General features: G+C 38.4%; 1 pseudogene; it reads right to left on the reverse strand.

Annotated features, from left to right (window-relative positions):
* Positions 1 to 727: 727 nt before the first annotated feature.
* On the reverse strand, positions 728 to 1,162 carry LOC102476424 (glycine cleavage system H protein, mitochondrial-like; annotated as a pseudogene).
* Positions 1,163 to 20,589: the final 19,427 nt, after the last annotated feature.

Raw genomic sequence — 20,589 nt, forward strand, 5'->3', positions numbered from 1 at the left:
CAGTGAACCAGCTTTTGGGTTTATTCATTTTCTCTACTGTCTATTTTCTATTTCATTTATTTCTGCTCTACTCTATTATTTCTTTTCTCCTGTTCCCCCCCACCACCACCCCAGTTCTCTGAGGTGTGTCATTTGGTTGTCTATTTGTCACTTTTCAGTGTTTTCTTTTCTTTTTTTTTTAAATAGAGGAATTGAATATTTTATTATGTCTTATTTTGCTGCAAAGCTATTGCCTCAACTGTATACAATAGCACCAGCAAATGCAGTATATGGGAAAACTACAATAGTACTGCTCTTTAACACTATACAACTAACAAAAACTTTTCTCCACTCCCATTTATTTCCAATGGAGAGAAAATGAAGCATTCTGACCCACATCCAGGGATGGTTATACACAGTGTTCTATAAGGCTTAGGTGAACAGTGTTATAAATAATTACATAATTTTTATAACTAGTTTTTAATCACAGATAATTTCATGAATTCTGAATACTTGTTCATAGACTAAGAATCATAGAATATTGTATAAAAGATGCATTTTGTGTTTATTAAAAATATGATCTTTAGAAAGTTAAGGGTTTTTTCTTTCCAGTAGTGGTGTTCAGAGTAGTTTCTTTTACCACTGGTATTGCTAAAAGTTGCAATTTAGGTCTTCTATCAACCACTAATTTAAGACAACTATGACTGGATTAAGTTGTTTTACACTACTTTATTTAAGGGTTCTACTTTTATTCAATACACTTTACATATTTCTCATACGCATCTTCACTCATTAGTTCATCTAGTTCTGAAGGGTTACTCAATGTCATCTTGATCAGTCAACCATCTTCATAACAAGATTTGTTGACAAGTCCTGGATTTTCTGCAAAAGCTTCATTAATTTCAGTTACTTCTGACAGAGGGGAATAGAGTTCACTAGCAGCTTTTACACTTTCCAAAGCACCAAACTCATCTTGCTTGTTCAGTTTTGTCCCAACTTCAGGCAGACTACAATAAACAACATCTCCCAAAGCTTCCTGTGCAAAATTGCTGATTCCCACTGGTCCAATACCATTTTCTGTTGTTATCCATTCATGTTTCTCTGTGAATTTACGCATGCACAGCAGAGCCAGTCCTGTGCCCAGCCTCTGGATGACGCCCACCCACAGCCACCAGGGCCACATGCAGGCTGCAGGCCACAGCCCACATGCTCCACGCCGCTTGCAGCGCCATGTTCACAGGGATGCCAAGGGTCTCGGAGCTGAGCTGGGCCATGTGGGGCGGGGCGGGGCAGCCCCTTTCAGTGTTTTCTTATGAGCACTAATTACTATGAACTTATCTCTTTCTTTTTTTTTTAATTTAAATTTATTTATTTGCATTCATTCACTGTACATCATTACAACATACAAAATGAGATTTTCCATCCAGAGTACACTGTATATTGTCTCAATCAAGCACATCAACAAACACGTTATTGTCAGCAAATAATTTTCCATTTCTTGGCTTTGCTCTTTTCCCCCATCCTTGATTCCCTATCTCTTACCCTCTGCCATCTCCCACTCTCTTCCCACACTGTCTCTGGTATCTATGTTTGCTTTCTATATTGTTCCCCTACACACACATTTTATTGAATTACTAAAGACCTTAATTAATCTAAATATTTTCATAACCAACACAGCTGATATATACATTTCCATGAACACAAGTCTAACTTTACGCATCCTATAAAGTAGCACCTAGCTGGGGCTATATATCTTACTGCTGTCATTGATAGATTTTTTTTTTCTGAAACCTTTTTTTTTGGTAACTTAATTTACATTCTTTTCTTAAGCATCATCACAGCATACAAAATAAGATTTCCCATCCAGAATATACTGCATAGTGACTTAGTCATGCATGTTATTATCAAAAATTTTCCATTTCTAGTTCCTAGAATTTTTTTACCCCTCTTTCTGACCCTCTGTCCTTTCCCACCCTCTTCTCACACTATCTCTGGTGTCTACAATTCTCTTCCATTCCTTTCCCACCCACATTGTATTGATCACACAATTTCTTACATAATCTAACTACTTTCAATGGTGAGTTCACTCGTTGCTATTAAGAAAACCAGTTTTAACTTAAATCAAAGAAATGCCAAGGAACTTTGCTTAAAGCCAGGAAACAGGTTAGGATTCTGTTCAAATGGTAGGTGCATGAACCTATCAGTCTCAGTACTTTATCTTCTATTCTGGTTCCATTTTCCTGATTAAATTCTGGGATATAATATTCAACTCCAGACTTGTCCCTATGATTAAGTTGGCCACTTTCTTAGTTTTTGAACTCTTATTTCTGTGTGCCTGTATTTAATTTTCCTGATATAGCACACCCTTGAGAACTTCTTGGAGATCTGGTCTCGTGCTGGTAAATTCATTCAGGTTTTGTTTATCTGAGAATGTTCTTGTCTTTTCTTCCCACATTAAAGATAATCTTGCCGGGTACAGTATTCTTGGCTGAAATTGCTTCCCTCTTAACACTTTGAATATATTTTCCCATCCTTTCCTCGCTCTCATTGTTTCCAATGAGAGGTCTGCTGTTAGCCTGATGGGATGTCTTTTGTAGGTAACTTGATGTTTTTCTCTTGCCAATCTTAGTATCTTGTCTGTCTGCGGTTTTGGTCAACTTGGCTATAATATGTCTTGGAGAAGATCTTGGGTTGATTCTATTTTGGGTTCTTTGTATGTCTTGGGACTGGATCTCTGAGTGCCTCTCTAGGTTTGGAAAGTTTTCTTGCAAGATTTCATGGAATAGATTATCAATGCCCTTATGGGTCTCTTCACCTTCTGGAATGCCAATTATCTGGATGTTTGGACGTTTGATGGTATCTAGTACTTCTCGTATATTATTCTCAAATTTTTTGTGCCATTTTCTCAGTCTTCGTGGTGGATTTTTCTAGGCCAGCCATTTTCTCTTCTACATCTGAGATTCCATTTTCTGTATGACCTAGTCTACTTTTAATACTTTCAAGGGAGATTTTGACTTCCTGTATTATAGACTTCATCTCTAACAGTTCCATTTGATTCTATTTTAAAGTGTGTAATTCCTCTTTTAGATCTTGTAAGAATTTCCTCATCTCCTGGAACTTGTCAACTTCTTTCTCCTTTCTGTTTAGCAGTTGTCTCTCTTCTCTTCCATCTCTGTTAGCTTCACAATTATGATGTTCTAAATTCTTTATCAGACATTTCTATGATTTCCATTGAACTGCTTATGGATGAAGAGGAATTATTCTTTTCCCTTGGAGGAGAGTATTTTCTTGCTTTCCCATATTTTTTGTGGTCCTGCGGTGATTTCTTGTCATCTGATGAATGGTGTGTTTCTTTCTAATTCTTAAAGTTCAGTCACGCTAGCTTGTTTGCTGGAGACTGAATTATCAGTAGAAAATCTTCATTTCTCTTGTTCCCTGAAATAACTAGTTTGCAGGAGCCATGAGGAAGCTTCTTCTGAAGGAAGGCCTCGCCTCTCCTCAAAGTTATCTCTCTCTTTTTTTTTTTTTCCCTTGGTGAGGTTTTTGCTATAGGGCACATGCGCTTGCCAGACAGACAGAGACAGAGAGACAGAAAGTGAGAAATCAACCCCCAGAGGGGATGGCCACGCTGCAATCTCTTCTCCTCCACTCTCCTCTCAGAATCTTGGGCACACACGCACACGTGCCTGGCGTGAGTTTAAGTCACCGGGTCCAGGACTTGATCCACGGTCGACTACATGGGAGCCCAGCGACATAGCCATTACACTAACTGCTGGTCCCACGAACTTATCTCTTAAGACTGTTTTCACGTGTCCCATAGGTTATGAAAAAAATCATGTGTTTATTATCATTAGTGTTAATAATTTTATTTTTTATTTCACTCAGTTTCTTCAGTGGCTGTGAATTGACTCAGTAGACGATTGTTTAATTTCCATGTGTTTGTCTATTTTTGAGAGTTTTCTGTGTAGTTAGTCTCAACTTTGTTTCCACTGTGGTCATAGAAGATGGTGCACATACTTTCTGTAACTTTTAATTTGAAAAGGTTTATTTTGTATTCTATCATGGGGTCCATCTTCAAAAATGTTGAATATGGAGGTCAGAAAAATGTGTATTTTGTGGCTGTTGTTTGGAAAGTTCTATAGATGTCTGTCAAGCCAATTTGATTTATGGTATTGTTTAGATTTTGTATCTATTTGCTTATTTTTTGTCTAGATGATCTGTCCAAAGGAGATAGTGAGATATTAAGATCCCCATTGATTAGTGTATTGCTGTCTATCTTTCCCTTTAGATCTCACAGGTTTTCTTTCATGTATTTAAGTGTTCCAGAGTTGAGTGCATACATATTTATAAGTGCAATAGTTTCTGGATGAAATAGTCTTTTATTATTTATTTAATTTAGAAAATGATACATTTATACATAGAAAAAGATCAAAGTAGATTTCGTGCAAAATGCAAACTAAAAATTTTCATATATCATGGTTATGCGGTATTCATTTAAAAATTGAACTTAAACTCACATTTCTTATTTTTAATTTTTTTTTTTAATTTCAAGAAAAGCAGTTTTAACTGTAATACATGAAAGAAATGCCAAGGAACTTTGCTTATAACCTAAAGTCAGGAGACAGACCTGGATTCTGTCCAAACAGTAGATACATGAACCCATCGACAGCTCAAGACAGGAAAAAAAAAAAAATCCTTAAAACCGAATAATAAAGCCTAGAAGAAACTCAGTAATGTTCTAGTCAAAAGTCACAAAATGACACTTCACCAGTTCAGTCTCATGTACTCAATCTATCCTCTGTTGTGCTTTGATCTTCCTCATTCAATTCTGGGATATAATATTCTACTCCAGACTTGTCCATACAATTAGGTGGGCCATTTTCTTAGTTTTTGAACTCTTATTTCTTTGTGTCTGCATTTAATTTTCTTGGTATAGCACTCCCTGGAGAACTTCTTGGAGATCTGGTCTGGTGTTGGTAAATTCTTTCAGGTTCTGTTTATCTGAGAATGTTCTTGTCTTTTCTTCCCATATGAAGGATATTCTTGCCAGGTAGAGTATTCTTGGTTGAAATCGGTTTTCTCCTTAACACTTTGAATATATTTTCTCATTCTTTCCTCATTCTCATTGTTTCTGATGAGAGGTCTGCTGTTAGCCTGACGGAATATCCTTTGTATGTAACTTGCTGCTTCTCTCTTGACAATTTTATTATCTTGTCTTTGTCTGTGGTTTTGCTCAATTTGGCTATAATGTGCCTTGGAGAAGATGTTTTTGGGTTGATTCTACTTGGAGTCCTTTGTATTTCTTGGGACTGAATCTTTGAGCGCCTCTCTAGGTTTGCAAAGTTTTCTTGTAGGATTTTATGGGATAGATGATCAATGCTTTTATGAGTCTCTTTGTCTTCTAGGATACCAGTTATCCTGATGTTTGGATGTTTGATGGTATCTAGTATTTCTTGTACATTATTTCTCTCTCTCTTTTTTTTTTTTTTTCTTTTGGTCAATTTTCTCAGTCTTTGTGGTGGATTTTTCTAGGCCAGCGACTCTGTCTTCTACACCCGAGATTCGATTTCTGTATGATCTAGTTTGCTTTTAATACCTTCAAGGGAGGTTTTTGACTTCCTGTATTATAGCCTTCATCTCTAACAGGTCCATTTGATTCTTTTTTATAATGTGTATTTCCTCTTTTAGATCTTGCAAGAACTTTCTCACCTGGAACTCATAAGCTTCTTTCTCCTGCCTCCTCTGTAGTCCATTGTCTCTCTTCTCATTCATCTCTGTTAGCTTCATCATTAGGAATATTCTAAATTCTTTATCATATATTTCCATTAAACTGTCTGTGGATGAAGAAGAGTTATTCTTTTCCTTTGGAGGAGAAGTATTTTCTTGTTCTCCCATATTTCTTGTGACCCTGTGGTGATTTCTAATCACCTGATGAATGGTGTGTTTTTTCCTAATTCTTAAAGTTTAATCTGAGCATTCAGGAGCATGTAGAAGAAGGTGATCTAGAATCACTTTGCTGTTCCATTTTTATCCTTTTGTGTAGCAGATTCAGCAAGTATTGAGAAATATGTTAAACCTAACAGTATTTGGATATTTGGCTATGTTTCCCTTAGATCCTCACGTTTGGGCATTGGGGGCTGTTATTAGTAGAAAATCTTTATTTCTCTTTTTTCCCTGAAAACACCAATTCTCAGCAGCAATGGAGGAGTCTTCTGAAGGTTTGCGCCTTGCTTGTCAAATTAGCCTTTTTAATACTACATAGTGCCTCATTTTTTAAAAGGAACTAATTTATTTTATTTATTATTATTTTCTAATTTGCTATAGGGCACCTGTACTCACTATAGAGACAGAGAGAGAGAGAGAAGTGAGAAAGAAACCTGTCCTGACCTACAGGATAGTTGAACAGGTTTCCTGAGGGAGGGAGTGAGAGATGGGACAAACACACAGACACACAGAGTGGAGACAAGATGAGGTGCTGATCAAGTCTCGTTTATTAAGGAAGAACAGCGAGCTTATATACAGGCTGGTGGACATTGATTGGTCGCCCAAAATGCAAATGAGATAGAACAACATGAACCAATCATTGGTGTGGGTGGATCTCTCCCGTTGCCTAGAAACCCAACTGCCCCATGGGGAGAACAGTTGGTCACATGATTTCTGAGAAATGGTTTGCTCAGTGAGGAAGTGAAACCTAATGGTTTCCAAGATGGTGGATAGCTCAAGATGGTGGATAGCTCAAGATGGCTTCCGTATAGTGCCCTCCACAGAAACCCATCAGGTCTAGTAGTCAAACTCGTCAGCCTTGTGGTCATACAGTACCTTAATCACCATAACACCTATTGGTCCTGTAGTGTACTTTTTTAACTCTTCTTGTGGTTTTGTCAGAGTCCATTTTGTCTGATATCAGTATAATGATTCCAGTGTTTTTTTGATTTCCATTTGTATGGAATATCTTTTTCCAGCCCTTCAGTCTCAGTCTGTATATATCTTTATCCATGATGCGTATTTATTGTAGGCAGCATATAAATGGCACCTGTTTTTTTGTTGTTGTTGTTATTTTTTTCTTTTCTTTCTTTTTTTTTTTTTTTTTTTGGGGGAGTTTTGCTCATACGGGCGCGTGCATTCGCCAGACAGAGAGAGAGACATAGAGACAGAAAGCAAGAAATCACCTCCCAGGGGGGATGGTCACGCCACAATCTCTTCTCCTCCATTCTCCTCTCGGGATCTTGGGCACACACACACACGCACCCGGCATGGCAGGAGTTTTACTGGGTCCGGGATGCGAACCACGGTCGACTACGTGGGAGTCCAGCGACATAGCCGTTACGCTAACTGCTGGTTCCCAGTTGTTGTTATTTTTCAATCTATTCAGCGAGTCAATGTCTTTTAATTATAGAATGTAATCCAATAACATTCAGTGCAGTTATTGATATGTGCAGAATTGTCCCAGCCATTTTGATAGCCATTTTCCTGATTGTTTTTGTTCTCTTATTTCTGTTTGCCTCCTTTTAGTTTTCCTGATATAGTACACACTTCAGTACTTCATGTATTAGCTTTCATTTATATGAGAATGATTTTATGTTTTCTTCCTATTTGAAAGATAATCTCACAGGGTATAGTATTGGTTGAAATTGTCTTTCTTTTAGCATTTTGAATATGTCTCCCCATTCTTTCCTCGTTTGGATTGTTTCAGTCTAGATGTCTGATATTAGCCTAGTAGGATAACAACTTGTAAATGACTGTACATTTCTCTCTTGCCATTTTTAGAGCCTTGTCTTTGTCTTTAATTTTGACCAATCAGCTATGATGTACCATTGAGAGGATCTTCTTACGTTTATTCTATTTGGGGTCCTTTGTATTTGTTGGATCTAATGTCTGAATGTTTCTCTAGGTTTGGAAAGTTTTCTTCGAGTATTCCATGGGATAAATTTTCTATGCTATTATCATACTCTTCACTTTCCAGAATACCAATTATTTAGATATTTGGGTGTTTAATGGTGTTTAGTATTTCTGGAATGTCATCATCTTTTTGGGGGGTTATTTTTTCATTAGTTTTGGTTGTTCCATCCGTCAATGGCTTTGTCTTCCAGTCAGAGATTCTATCTTCTGCATGGTGTAATCTGCTCTTATACTTTCAAAGGAGGTGTGTGTGTGTGTGTGTGTGTGTGTGTGTGTGTGTGTGTGTAAGTCTTTAGCTCTAGGAGTTCTGTGTAATTCTTTTTTTTTTTTTTTTTTTGGAGAGATTTTCACTGTAGGGCGCGTGCGCTCGCCAGACAGACAGAGAGAGACATAGAGACAGAAAGCGAGAAATCACCCCCCAGGGGGGATGGTCACGCCGCAATCCCTTCTCCTCCATTCTCCTCTCGGGATCTTGGGCACGCACGCACACGCGCCCGGCGTGAGTTTTAAGCCACCGGGTCCGGGACATGAACCGCGGTCAACTACGTGGGAGTCCAACGACATAGCCATTACGCTAACTGCTGGTTCCCTGTAATTCTTTTTTTGATGCTTGTCTCTTTATGAAATCCCTTTTTTAGGTCTTGAAATGATTTCCTCATTTGAAGATGGTTGTTTTCTCTTGCATCTCATTCAGTTTTGTCACTTTGAACATTCTATATTCTTTATCTGACATTTCTGTGAGTACTTTTGCTTTGTCTGTGGTTGAGGTGGAATTGTTCTGTTTCCTCAAGAGAGAAATACTTTTTTATGTTCTTGTGTGTCTGCACTAATTTTTGGCCATTCGATGGGTTATAGACTTCTTCCTAACTTTTTGGAGCTGATTCTGTAGTGTTAGCAGGAAAGGTGAGCTCCATTTTTCAAGTGTGTTTTTGTGAGAGGGCCTTGTCTACCAATCCAAGAAGGGTGTATGTAGCCAGCTTTAGGGGTTGGTTTCTATCCCTATCTGTCAGGATCCGATACACATGGGGTTGGGCTAGAGCGTTTCAAATAAAGGAGGAAGTACAAGTCAGCACACTGAAATCTCAAAACAAACCTAGGCAGGCAAAAGGCAGTAGCAAGAAGTCTGGGAGGCCTGGTCCTTCTATATTTTCTGTCTCTCTCTTTCTGCCACTTACTCCCAAATCATGGGGACTTAAGGTGAAGTGGGTTGGGGTAGAGGGTCCAAAACACACCAACTTGAGCTAAAAGCAGTAACAAGAAGTCTGAGACGTGTGATCCATCTGTGGTCAATCTCAGTCTTGCATTATAACTTTCTGCTAAACTATGGGGGCTTAAGGTACAGGGTGAGGTGGAGGAAAGTCAGAAACACAGCTGTGCAGGCAAAGGCAGCAGCAAGAAGTCTGAGATGTGCAGTCCATAGGCTCATGTGTGCTCTCTCTCTCTGCTGCTAGCTCCTGCAACATTGGTGCTTACTGCAGAAGTGCATTGAGGGAGTGTCCAAAGCACACCTGCTCAGGAAGAAGGCAACAGCAAGAACTGAGATGCACTGCTTTTCTGTGTTCACTCTTTCTTACTGCCACTCATTTCTGCACTGTGTGAGTTGGGGCAGAGGGGTCTAGCGGATCCAAGAGTCAAAAGCACACTTGCGCAGACAAAAGGCAGCAGCAAGAACTCTTAGACATGAGGTCCTTTTGGACTCATGCTCTCTGTCTTTCCACACGTGGCTCCTGCAAAGTGGCAGCTTAAAGAAGTGTATGCATGAGTGGGAGGGTATAAAGCACACTTGTGCAAGCAAAAGGCAACAGCAAGAAGTCAGAGATGCAAGGTTCTTCCTCAATCACTCTCTTGCTACCACTGGCTCCTGCACTATGGGGGCTTATGACTAGGGGCAAAGGTTCCAAAGCAGATCTCTGTGGGCAAAAGCCAGCAACAAAATGTCTAAAAGCCAGTGCTCTCACTGTGTCAGTGCCATGGGCTCCTTCACCATGTAGACTTATAGTGGAGGGGCAGAGCAGTGGAGGACATCCCAAAGTAAATCTAAGGTTGCCAAAGAGAGCAGCAAGAAGTCTGAGACACATTATCCTCCTGTGCTATTTCTCTCTTTTTGTCTCTGTCTCTCTTGCTGTCACTAGCTTGTGCACCTTAGGGGCTTATGGCAGAGGGGCATGGAATGTGAAGGGTCTAAAGCACTCCTGCATGGGCAAAAGGCAGAAGGGAGAAGTCTGAGATGCTTTGTTCTTCTGTGCTCACTCTGTTGCTCCTGACTCAGACCACCATAGGGTCTTACAGCAGATGGCCACATGAGTGACAAGCAGTTCCAAAGCACACCTGTGTGGGAAAAAGCAGCAGCAAGAAGTGCGAGATGTGCACTCATTCTGAGATCATTCTATTCTGTCTTGTTGCTGTGGGCTCCTACACCATGGGGCTTATGGCAGAGGGGTAAGGTGTGGGAATGGTTCAAAGCACATTTCCATGGACAAAAGACAGCAGCAGGAAGTCTGAGATGCTCTGCCCTTCTGGGCATGCACAGCCATGCTCTTGCTCTCTCTTTTCCACTGGCTCCTGAAACCAGGGGGCTTATGGCAGAGGCGTGCATGGTATGGGGGTGTGGAAATTTCAAAGCACACCTGTGTAGGCAGAGAGCAGCAGCATTATGCCTGAGACATGGGGTCCTTTTGCTCTCTCTCTGTCTCTCTCTCAGTGCTGCTGGCTCCTGGACTGTGGGAGGTTAAGGTGGAAGAGCATGGTGCAGGGAATGTCCAGAGCACACTTGTGAAGGCAAAAGGCAGCCTCAAAAAGTCTGAGATGCTCAGTTCTTATGTCACACTCTCTCCCTCACTTACTGCCACTGACTCCTGCACCATGGGAGCTTATGGCATAGGGCTGTGTGTGTGTGTGGGGGGGGAGGGGGAGATACCTAAAGCACACTTCCACAGGCTAAACAGGAAGAAGTCTGAGATGCTCACTCTATCTCTGTCTTTCTGCCTCTGGCTTTTGTTTTGTGGTACCTTATGGTGAAAGAATGCTGTATGGGGAGTGTTCAGAGAACACACATGTGGGCAAAAGGCAACAGCAAGAAGTTCGAGATGCCTGGTTTTTCTGGGCTCACTCTCATTCACTCTGGCTTCTGTGGGGTCCTGCACCCAGGGGGCGTAAGTTGGTGAAGGACAGAGGGACAGGGTTCAAACCACGCCTGTGTAGGCAAATGGCAGCAGCAAGAAGTGTGAGATATGCAGGCTGTCCTCCCTCACTCTATCTCTCACTGCTACTAGCTCCTGCACTGTGGGTGTTTATGGTGAAAGGGCTCAAGGTGGGGCAGGATCCAAAGCACACCTGTGTGGGAAAAAGTCAGGAGCAAGAAGTCTGAGATGCATGGTCCTACTGTGCTCATTATCTTCCTATCCTATGCTCCTGCAACATGGGGCTTATGGAGGGACAGGGTGGTCTGGGAGGTTCCAAAGCATATCTGCATTCACAAAAGGCAATAGCAAGAAGTTTGAGATGCTTTGTACCTCTCTCTGTCTCTCCAGCTGGTTCCTGAACTGTGGGGACTGAAGACAGAGGGGAGCAGGGGAGTAGGAGCCCAAAAAACACCTGTGCAGGCAAAAGCAACTAACTGCAAGAAGCTGGGATAAGCATTTTTTCTGACCTCACTATCTTGCTACTGCTAGTTCCTGCATGATGGCAGCCTATGGAGGAAGGATGTGGGAGGGAAGGTCCAAAGCACACGAGTGTGTACCACAGGCAGCAGCAAAAAGTCTGAGATACTCAGTCCTGCTCTCTCTCTAACACTGGCTTCTGCACTATGGGAACAAGGCAAAGGGGAGCATGGGTATGGGGGTCCAAAGAACACCTCTGCAGCCAAGTCAACAGCAAGAAGTATGGGATGTGCACTTCTGAGCTCACTTTTGCTTCTGCTGCCTCCTGCAGTATGGGGCATATTGCGGAGGGGTGCAGAGGGATGGGGAAGTTCAGAGCACACCTGTGCCATCAAAGTCAGCAGCAAGATGTGCTCCTGTTTACTCACTCTCTTCTTACCACTGGTTCCTGCCCAGGGGTTGGCTTATGGTGGAAGGGCTCCAGGGATGGGGATGGGGATGGGGGGAGGAAACATCCCAAAGCACACATGCACCAGCTAAAGGCAGCAGCAAGGAGTCTGAGACATGCAATACTTCTGCTTACTCTTGTGTACTGTTTTGCTGCCAGTGGCTCCCGCACCCTGGGGGCTTTTGCAGAAGGGTTTGTGGATAGGAGGGTCCAAAGCATACCTGTGGCCGTGCACACATATGTGCTTGCCGTAAGTTTTAAGCTGCTGAATCAGGGACTTGAACCATAGTTGACTTTAACCATTATGTCATCTGCTGGTCCCCTGTGTGAGTGTTTGTGTGTTTTTTTTGTTTGCTTTTTTTTTTTTTTTTTTTTTTTTAGAATTTTTAGAATAAAGTACATGTGCTCACCAGAAAGACAGAGACGGTGAGATGAAAAGTGTGAAATCACCCCCTAGGGAAAATTGCCATGCCACAATGCCTTCCACATTCTCCTCTTTGGATTTTGGATTCGCACAAACAGGTTCCCATCATGAGTTTAAGCCACTGGGTTTGAGACTCGAACCTCAGTCAACTATGTGAGAGTTCGACAAACTAACCATTTCATCATCTGCTGGTCCCCATAGTAACATTTTTACTAAATCATTTTAACATTTTACTAAGTCTTTCATTTCTATCAGTGAATAAATTTGTAATTGCTCATTCAATGAGGTCTTTTTAGCCCATTCTTACGTGTGTCTGTTCTCCCACAGGGGAATCTTGGAATAAGCAACATCATTTCTCTGACCTACTTCGTTCACCTTCTCTTCCAGCTATAATTTTAGAAACCTCTGTATTTGTCCAGGATTAAGAAAATGAATTCGTTTTTGGTAAGTTGTTTACTGATCTCCCCACCTGTTTTACATTGTATTTAGGAATTTTGTGAGGGTTTGTAAATTAAAATGGAAGAGTAAAATTAAATAAAATTCAGCATGAGAAACGCATAAAAAAGCAAGATAAAATTGACAGGATGGGTGAAATAGGCAGGTTATAAGGCCTTTAGAGGCCCCTGAGATGAGTACAAATTGGTCTCTAGCTTTCTTATGCCATGGGAAAAACACATTTATTACATGGTTTGAATTGACTCTAAGGGGAGAGCATGCTAAATTCTCAAGGGATATGAATCATGAGATAGTCATTATTGGTCACAGATGACATGGTAGACAGTATTTTACAACTAACCTGGAGATGCACACACAGTGTTCTACAGGGATCACTGTTACTGATTGCTAAAACACAAACCAGTCAGTAGCTTTTTCTAGAGTTGCAAATATAGCATGGTCCCAGACAGCTCTTAGAAATACCCACTTGAAACATATAAACCTGGAATGTGTGGCAGGAATTTACTACAGGTTCCTAAAGAACTCTCCATGTATTTCTCTCACCTAGAGTGTATATGCTGATTATTCCACAGACTGCCCAAAGTTGTATTTCCTGATTAATATAAGCACTGCATAGCAGCATTTCAGTGATGTGCTGTTCGTATTAATGTGATCCAAGAAGATTATAATGATGCCCCCAAATCTCTGTAATCTAGCATGATTGTAGCTGTCATAACCTTGTAAAGTAACGCATTACCCACGTTTGTGGTAATGCTGGTGTAAATAAACCTACTGTGCTGTCAGTTGCATGTAAGTACATTCATACAATGATAATCAGTAAATATGTATACTTATAAATATAAATAAATATAATTATACATATATTTTCATTTTGAAATCATTTCTGCTTTATAAGTAATCATTGTACACCTTTGTGAAATACAGTATAGTTTTAAAATAATTGTTTTTATTTATCTATTTCTTTGTTGTCATTTTTGAGCCACCTGGTCCAGGACTTGAACCATGGTCAATGATGTGGGGATCCGGAATTTAGCCACTACTTCCGGAATGCAGTTTTTATATTACAATGTCATTGTCTCTTCTATTTTTTGTTTTCTATGCTGTGCAGAAATATTTTATTTTATGTAATCAAGTTTCTCTTTTTTTGATGGCTTTGTCCATGCCTCATTGGTCTTATTTAAGTAGTCTTTGCCCACTCCAACATGTTGTTCTTGTATATTTTCCTTAATTGGTTTATAAATTTGTCCATTTTATTGAAGTCTTTAATCCACTTTGAATTAATAGTAACTGGTAAGAGATGATCTAGTTTTACTTAAATGTTGGTGGATATTGAGTTCTCCCAGAACCATTTTTTTGAAAATTCTTTTTACCACAGGCTTGATCTGTGGCCTTTGGCAAAAATCAGTTGGCTGTGTTAAGTTTTTTCCTGTTTATTCTATTCAACTGGACTGTCGTATGTCTGTTTGTGCCAGTACCCTGCTGTTTTAATGATTAAGGATTTACAATACATTTAGGAGTCAGGAAGTAAGATGCTTCTAACTTTATTCCTTTTGTACAGAATTGGTCTGATTATATGTTTTTTTTTTTTTTTTTTGTGTGTGTGTGTGTGTGTGTGTGTGTGTGTGTGTGATTCTGTGTAAATTTTATAATTATTCCTGTGTTGAATATTGCTGGTTTTTTGGTAGTAATGGTAATGAATTTGTAGATCACTGTGGCGTACTATTGGCATAGCACCTATATTGATTCTTCAAATTTATGAAAAGGACAGTCTTCCTAGGTTTTGCATATTTTTCAAGTAATTTGTTCAGCTTTTATAATTTTGTTCATAGAGGTCTTTTATTCTCTTGGTGAGATTTCTTACAAATAGTTTTTGTGGCTATTGTGAATGGGACTGGTTTCTTCATTTTTCTCTCAGTTTCCTCATGGATAGTGTAGGAAAATGCTACAGATATTTTTAATTACCCAAGGCCTGATTTACTTGCTAGAGAGAGTGATAAAGAGATGGAGATTATTCAGGAAGAGAGAGAGAGCACCTGAAAATGAAGCATAAAATGCCATTATGGGCTATAAAACTACCTGGGAACTGTCCTCTGGACTAAACTGACATAGCCAGGGTGCACAGGGGATGCTACAATCCCTTTCCTCCAATTCTTCCCATCAGGGTTTTGGACACATGCTCACATACACACACTCAATGTGTTTTGCAAGCCCTCAAAGTCTTGGACTCAAACCACAGGTGATTATGTGGGATCTGGCTCCCTACACATAGTATTTAAGCACTGTGCTATGGGGATAGCCTACTGCAGATTTTTTTTTTTTTTTTTGTATACTGCAGATTTTTGTATGCTGGATTTGTGTCCTGCATCTTTACTTTATTCGTTTATTTAATCTAAGAGTTATTTCATGGATTCTTTAGGTTTTCCTGTATATCAGGTTGTAAAAAAAAAAAAAAACATAGAAAAATGCGTCATGACTTTCCTGATGAACCATTTATATAATCAAGTCAGCCACAAATAGGGACAATTTAGTTTTTTCTTCTCCAATTTATATGCCTTTTATTTTGTTCTTTCATCTGACTGTATTAGTTAGTACTTCCAGTATCTATGTTGAATGGGAGAGAAGAAAGTGGACATCTCTGTCTTGCTCTAGTGTGAAGCTGAAAAAGTTTCCACTATTTCCCATTCAATATTATGTTAGCTGTAGGAATGTCACATATGGCTTTTACTTGGTTATGAAATGTATTTACTATGCCTATTTTATTCTTAATCATAAAGGACTATTATATTTTATCAAGTGCTATTTATGTGTCAGTTAATATGATCATACAATTTTCGTCATTTTTTTCTCTTAATGTGATCTATTACATTTGTTGTTTTATACATATTGAATCATCCTTGTATTCCAGGAATAAATTCAACCTGGTTGTAATGTATAATATTTTTAAAAATTACATTTGTTGTTTTATACATATTGAATCATCCTTGTATTCCAGGAATAAATCCTACCTGGCTATAATCTATAATATTTTTAAAATGTTTTTGGATTGGTTTCAGTCATGAGATATGGCTCTATAGTATGCTACTTTGTTGTTCCTTGAATCTTTTTTGTACATTCATATCAGTCTCTGGTTTTATTTTCTTTAATACTGGAGAAGTTGCTTTCTTTAATGTAGGTCTCCTGGTAATGAGGTATCTTAACTTCTTTTTAATTCCCAAGTGTCTTTGTTTTACGTCATTTTTTTCTGCTTAAGGGAATGCTCACTCACTAGAGACAGAGGGGAGGAAAAAAAGAAAGAATCCCCATAACCAGCTTCCAATAAGTCTTTTTCTATTCTTCCTAGGTGACACTGGGTTTGACCCCTAATACATCATAGTAAGTGATTTCTTCCACCCCTTCTTACTGCCAGTGAGTGGGCTGTAGCTAGCATAGGAGCACTTGGCTTTTGACAGCTCAGGCAGCCATTACTCCTCTAATTCTCAACACAAATTCTGGAAAGTTCCTGAAAACCCTTTTTATAAAATTTATTTTACTGCCAACCATCCTCATTTGTAACAATTTTATCTCTCCTTTAAGTCCACAAATTTATTTCTGCATAGTTTAACTTTCTTGTCTGCTAATTGAAATAGCTGTATTATTTGAGTGACTTTATTTCTGAAATAGGGGTCACATTTTGCTTTTATTTTACTAAATATGAATTCTAAATTCTACCCAGGATAATGTAAATTATACATCATGGAACTTGTAAATACTATTATATATCTCAAAAGATTAATTTTTATTCTACACATTGGTTAACTGTCTAGATTCAAGTTCCAAATTCTTTATCCCTTGCAGTGACACGGAGCTGATTCTCCATTTTTTTCACATTCTAATAACTGCTTTTTTGTAGGTTTCTCTGAGTTCTGTATATGTGTGTTTTAGTAGTTCACCAGCAATTTCGATGAGTTCTATATGCAAATGCTGAGGATTATAGTCTTCGGCTTTCTCTTTTCTACATCTTATGAACTTCTCCCCAAATTTGTGGTTGTCTGTTCAGCCCTGAACATTACTTTTTGATAACCTGAGCCAGAAAAGGTGCAGTTTTTACTTTCTTGATCTGCTTTTAATACTTTCAAGGGAGATTTTGACTTCCTGTATTATAGACTTCATCTTTAACAGTTCCATTTGATTCTTTTGTAAAGTGTGTAATTCCTCTTTTAGATCTTGTAAGAATTTCCTCACCTCCTGGAACTCGTCAACTTCTCCTTTCTCTTTAGCAGTTCATTGTCTCTCTTCTCTTCCATCTCGGTTAGCTTCGCCATTATGAATGTTCTAAATTTTTTATCAGACATTTCCATGATTTTCATTGAAGTGCTTGTGGATGAAGAGGAATTATTCTTTTCCCTTGGAGGAGAGTATTTTCTTGCTTTCCCATATTTCTTGTGGTCCTGTGGTGATCTTGTCATCTGACGGATGGTGTGTTCTTTCTATTTCTTAGAGTTCAGTCACACTAGCTTGTTTGCTGGAGGCTGAATTATCAGTAGAAAATCTTCATTTCTCTTGTACCCTGAAATACCTAGTTTGCAGGAGCCATGAGGAATCTTCTCTTATTTTATTTTTTTGTCTGATTTCATTGGCTTGGACTTCCAGTAATATATGAAAGAGGAGTGGAGAAAGTGGGCTGCTTTGATTTTTTTTTTTTTTGTCTCATATATTTTTATTTTATTTTATTTTCCTTGTCCTTTTTTTTTCTTTAAATTTATTTATTTACATTCATTCACTTTACATCATCACAGCAAACAAAATGAGATTTCTCATCCAGAATACACTGTATTTTGGCTCAATCAAGCACATCAACATACATGTTATTGTCAACAAACAATTTTCCATTTCCTATTTCCTGTATATTTTGTTATTTTTGCCATTCTTGATTCCCTATCTCTCACCATAGTTTTTAGGTGAAAAGCTTAAGCCTTTTTCCTATTCAGTGTGATGTTAGCTATCAGTTTTTCATACATGGCTTTTATTGTGTTGAGAAATGTTGCACTTATTGCAATGTTCCTGAGTTTATTAATCATGAAGAAATGTTGTGTTTTATCAAATGCTTTTTCTGCACTGATTGATATTGTCATATGTTTTTATACTTTTTTCTGTTAATGTAGTGTATTACATTTATAATTTTGTGTATATGAACCATCCTTGTATTCCCAGAATAAAGTCTACCTGGCTGTAGTCTGGTGTATAATATTTTTAATGTGTCATTACATATAATTTCCTAGTATCTTGAGAAGTTTTGCATCTATATTAATCAGAGATATTGGTCTGTAGTTCTCCCTTTTTGTTACGTCCTTGTCTCTTTTGGGGATGAGGGTGATAGAGATTTTATAAACTGAATTTGGAAGGATTTCTTCCTTTTGGATCTTTAGAAATCATTTGAGTAGAATGGGGGGTTATCTCTTCTTTCAGTTTTGTAGAATTCAGAAGTGAAACCATTGGGACCTGCACTTTTCTTTGTTGGGAGATGATTTATTACTGATTAAATTCTTTTTTCGTTAATAATCTTATTTAAAACATATCCACGCAGATTTACAGTGAGTGACAGTCCATGTTATAACCTCTTTTTTGCAGTATTTCAGCACTTTACCTAACACCACTCTAAGCACTAGTATATAATTTTATAATTTTGACTTCTTAAATATTTACTGTTATGATGTCTTTTCTTATTTCATTTGGTAATATACATTCCTGATCATCTGAATATTTATTTTCTTTACAAAAATATATCATCATAATAAAGAGATGTTTGAGGTTGCTTCAGTGTTCCAAGTTTGCTTGTTTTTCTTTTTTTTTCCAGCTTTTCTTCAGTTGTCCTAAATATGATTAGCCTTATTTTATAAGTACACATGACCCTGTCACTAAATCAGGTTTAAAATGGATTCCCCCAATAGGAAAGCATTTATACTTCTTTTCAACAAAAGGAATGTGAATACTGCTGTTATTTCTGGTTTTGAATGTGTACTTCCCCAGTAATCTCTTGTGAAAGTTCAGTGGGACACCAAGCAGAAGAAACAAGCTCTGTAAGTGAGTTAAAAATATCTTTAATTGTACCTTCCCCTGTGGAATACAAAACACGGTATGGCACTCAATCATAAAGTCAGTATCTACTGTGGCTTACCTATTCCTTACATGATTCTTACAATATTTTTTTGCACTTTACTGTGCAACATTCGTATGTCTTCACAGAACATTGAGGGCAAAATACAGAGTAAGGTTATTTTGTGCATAGTTTGATGTCATTAATGCTGTTTTATTTTAAGGCATTGCTTCTCTCAGGTACGGCTTTAAAGAGGACATGATTATGCTTAACCATTAAAGGGAAAAAGGAAAATTAGTTAACAAAAGGCTATTACACTTTCCTTGTGATAAATTTCATCTGCCAAGGACATTACACTGAGGTATTACTAGCTCTATGCACTAACATTTAATATTAGTACAACGCTGCTTTGTCACATCTTCAATCTGACAAAATCCGATGTAGCTGTGAAACTGTTCCCAAAAGACAGACTAGTTTCTTGAACTTCAGATGTGGTTTTGGAGAAGTTATAGGGCCTGCCTTGGCATCTCACACACTGTTCACAGTGGATTAAGACTGGAAAATTCAGAGATAGTAATAGTACAATTACAGTCTACATGTCATCTTCTGTCTTGAGTTTGATGTTTTAATGCTGAACCTTTGAAATTTGGGGCTTGGTGGCACACAAACTACAAATCCAATATTGTTATAAAAGTTAGTAATAGTAATGTTATTGAAGTGCAATCCTCTGGGTGGAAAAAGATTAGTGTCTTTGGTTAGGCAGTCAATGTGAATCTGGAGTTGTCTATTAGAACTTCTCAACTACTACATTTCTTCTAGTGAAGGTATTTGGCATATGGAATTTGATCTTTTTAGGAACCTTCAAGTTAGATTATTTTCTGTTTTATTGACTTCAGATTTTAGTTTATCGAGCTTTTTCTTTTGAATCTCAGGTTCTCTTTGAAGCTGTTCCATTCTGGACTTCTGGTGTACCAATAGAGCTGTGTTAGGTGGCATCAGTTCCCATACTCAGTTCTCATGCTTTACTTAATCTAGCCACATGTCATAAGGTTGGGTCCTTGATATGCTGGATATTCTGTCTTACATAATTACCATGATAGTTTAGAAGATTGGTAAGTTCAAAGGTACAGGATAGCAACCCTGGTGAAACTGCAGGTGGTTTAGGGAGAAATGGTGATTTTGAAAGTGTGCAGGATTTTAAGCTGCACCTCCTGTGTCTCCCTACTTCCTTCTGCCCACCTACTACATTGTTTTAATGTGATCCTTAGTTATTCAATACTTAACATTGATTCCTTGTCTTAAGTATTGTGGCTCCTGCAAAACATGGATGTGGAAATGTCTCTCTAGTATCTTGTTCTTTGATTTATTACAGCATCACCAGGATTGCTTTATATTGTACTCCATAGTGGTTGTGCTAATTTACATTCCCACCAAAAGTGTAGGACAGTTCCCCTTTCTCCATTGCCTCACCAGTACTTATCATTATTTATGTATTTTAAAAATTTTAGCCATTCCGTCTGGATTTAAGTGGTATCTCATTGTTTTGATTTTCATTTCTCTTAAGAAATTTTGAGCATGTTTTTATATACTTTTTGTCTATTCATGTATCTTCCTTGGACAATTTTCTGTTCAACTCATTTCCCCATCTTTTAATTGGATTGATGGTTGTTTGGAGGGCTCCCTTTTAGCCACAAACTCCCCAGTACTTGTT

This window comes from Tupaia chinensis, unplaced genomic scaffold (genome assembly GCF_000334495.1).
Source record: "Tupaia chinensis unplaced genomic scaffold, TupChi_1.0 Scaffold138228_1, whole genome shotgun sequence".
In the NCBI taxonomy this organism is placed as follows: domain Eukaryota; kingdom Metazoa; phylum Chordata; class Mammalia; order Scandentia; family Tupaiidae; genus Tupaia; species Tupaia belangeri.